Source organism: Schistocerca americana, chromosome 3 (genome assembly GCF_021461395.2).
Source record: "Schistocerca americana isolate TAMUIC-IGC-003095 chromosome 3, iqSchAmer2.1, whole genome shotgun sequence".
NCBI classification, from domain to species: Eukaryota; Metazoa; Arthropoda; class Insecta; order Orthoptera; family Acrididae; genus Schistocerca; species Schistocerca americana.
Genome location: NC_060121.1, coordinates 102,589,168 through 102,592,271, shown reverse-complemented (window position 1 = coordinate 102,592,271; position 3,104 = coordinate 102,589,168). Strand labels below are relative to the sequence as shown.

At 41.7% G+C, this 3,104-nt stretch overlaps 1 non-coding gene across 1 annotated transcript; it reads right to left on the bottom strand.

The window, feature by feature from the left end:
• Nucleotides 1-2,803: 2,803 nt before the first annotated feature.
• Nucleotides 2,804-2,878, bottom strand: Trnas-cga. The gene has a single exon. It is a non-coding gene; the product is annotated as a tRNA-Ser (tRNA).
• Between the last annotated feature and the right edge of the window lie 226 nt (nucleotides 2,879-3,104).

Sequence of the window (3,104 nt, the reverse complement as noted above, 5' to 3'; positions counted from 1 at the left end):
TTTGCTAGTGTTTCTCGACACGCCTCTTTCCGTTTTTCGGTGAGGTATCATCTGTTTGACTTGTTTCCGCGAAAAATTATATGTTGTAAGGCTGCAAGTGGAAACTATTAACTGACTGTAATCTTTCGTTTTTGGTCTCGTCGGAACAGTGGCTTTTAAAACAGTGCTTAGTTTACCGTAATCATTCCAGGCCATTACTACTGCTGTGTTCATTTATTGTCCTATAGTTACAGTCGCTGCGTTCATCTTGCCTACAAACATTAAACCGTGAAGTGGCTTTACGACGTCATTGTTACTTTGAAGGAGAGTGGGTATTACAAGACATGCGGGAGAGAGGTGGGTGTATATAGTTGAAGACTATACGTGGAAACGACTGCTGGAGGCTGTGCAGGTGTTGAGGTAAAGTGGCTGCAGACGAATGGCAACTGGGGCGTAGAACTTCGTATTATTAGTTGGCGCACGATGTTATGTACTGCCTAACTGCCAGTGAAATTTCTGTTACTGACTATGTCTTTAACGTTATCAGCTACGTGGCAGTCATTATTGGATAGAAGTCAAATGTAGTATTTTGGATTCATTAAGATTTGTAGATATCGTAGCGCCCAGTTGGTCCTGCCTTCCATTCGGACGTCGTCTCGGCCATAGTGCACGGGATGATTTTGCTAAATGAGGACAAACTGCAAAAAAGGACCCTCGACAGGCTAAAGGAGCAAAAGAAGGTCTTATAGACATATGGCCTGAAATGCGTTTCGAGGGAGGTACACATAATTGTGTAAGTAGGCTCTTTAGGTTTTATATTGGTAACGCCACGTAGCGCTATGTATGAAAATCACTGGATGTGCTGTGTGCAGTCTGTGGCTGGTTGGCATTGTTGTAATATTCGCTATTGTGGTGTTGGGCAGCTGGCTGTTAACAGCGCGTAGCGTTGCGCAGTTGGAGGTGAGCCGCCAGCAGTGGTGGATGTGGGGAGAGAGATGGCGGAGTTCTGAGAGCGGATGATTTGGACGTGTGTCCATCAGAGACAGTAAATCTGTAAGACTGGATGTCATGAACTGATATATATATATATATATATATATATATATATATATATATATATATATAATGACTTTTGAACACTATTAAGGTAAATACATTGTTTGTTCTTTATCAAAATCTTTCATTTGCTAACTACGCCTATCAGCAGTTAGTGCCTTCAGTAGTTTTTATTTAGCTGACAGTAGTGGCGCTCGCTGTATTGCAGTAGTTCGAGTAACGAAGATTTTTATGAGGTAAGCGATTTGTGAAAGGTATATGTTATTGTTAGTCAGGACCATTCTTTTGTAGGGATTATTGAAAGTCAGATTGCGTTGCGCTAAAAATATTGTGTGTCAGTTTAGTGTTGATCACAATAAGTAAAAAGAGAAATGTCTGAGTACGTTCAGTTCTGCTCAGGTGTTTGAAGATCAAATAATGTAAGAGGTTTATCAGCACAGTAATTCATTAATTTTTCAAAGGGGACGTTTCAACTGGAGAGAAAACAGCTTTGACAGTGTAGATTTCACTGATTGAAAGTACACATGGGAACATGGCAGTCAAGTGGAAATCTTCTGTCTGTACTAGTAGTTTAGGCTGCACAGCCAGGACGGCAGTAAGAAGGCTTTCGGGACGGCGGTGCGCTCGCAAATCGGCACTATGGGGCCTTGGAGGTGGCAGTTATCGCTAAAACAACCGAATTTCTGTTATATCGTTTTTTCTCCACACCAGGTTAACCTGAGTGTTAAAAATCCACAAAATAACCGATTGTCGGTTTTTTATTCTTATTTTTTTCTGTAATACGCGTACAAAACGAATAGAGATTGAAAAATTTTGACTGAGTAGTAGCGAACTGTTAAATTAAGTAGGCAATTAAAGGAGAACTTAGTCCGTTCATGGTTCACTGCTGTTCTCTAAAAGTGTTAAGTGGTTCAGTGCTACAAAAAGCACAAGCATTCTCCTACTAAACTCTAAACTCTACTCTAAAATCATGTTGTAATTGGAGATCATAGCACTATTTGGACATAACGAACAGTCGACGCTAAATAGTGAAAACCGAGATTGAAGCACTCTGTTTTTCGTGTTACTTTGTCCGTTTTCAAGGCGTACAAGCGGATAAAGGCATATCAAGTAGACACAGACAGCAGATCAGCTACTTTCTATTTTTATTTATACTGTGACTGAATTGTTGAGTTTTTAATTTATTACTGTTACCGTAAGTTCCTTTCTAATTTATTATTCCCTAGAAATGGCAGACGAGCCTTTGATCTTCTAAGGAAATGAAGCATTATACTTGGTTGCTACGTCATATTTCGAGACTAGAGGTGCAATTCAGCGGATGTCCGGCGACGACACCGAGAAACCACCGTACAGACCAGGTGAGGGCGAAAATTGCGCACTGCACGTGCCACGGCACACGGCAACGGGGACACTGTCGTCAAGCAATGCTGCCAGGTGTTTGTTGCCCTTTCCTGTCGGCGTCCTTATCGAAATAGCACTTTTCCCTTTTCACAGTTTCTATAATAACGCAATATTTCAAACCAACGCAAATTTTAAAATTAATAATTACGGCTTTTTTTTTTAAAAAAAAAAGATTTATTTAAAAATGAAAAATTTTTGCACTGCTGCTATGGTTAATTGACATTTCGGTTTTTCCCTCAGTTGTTAGTAAATAATAAAAAAACACTTGTTATAACCGAGACCAAACAGCTACCGGTCTCGGGAATGAGAATTTCACTCTCCAGCGGAGTGTGCGCTGATATGAAACTTCCTGGCAGATTAAAACTGTGTGCCGGGCCGAGACTCGAACTCGGGACCTTTGCCTTTCGCAGGCAAGTGCTCTACCAACTGAGCTACCCGAGCACGAGACACGCAGCGTCCTCACATTTTTATTTCTGCCAGTACTTCGTTTCCAACATTCCAAACTTTACAGAAGCTCTCTGAAAGGTTCGCAGGGGAGCTTCTGTAAAGTTTGGAAGGCAGGAGACGAGGTTTTAACGGGTCGGTTTTGCCATCCCTAGGGAGCATCCGACTCCATCTGGTCCGGACGTACGTCAGGCAGGGCAGCGGTGAGACACGACGGCTCGGTA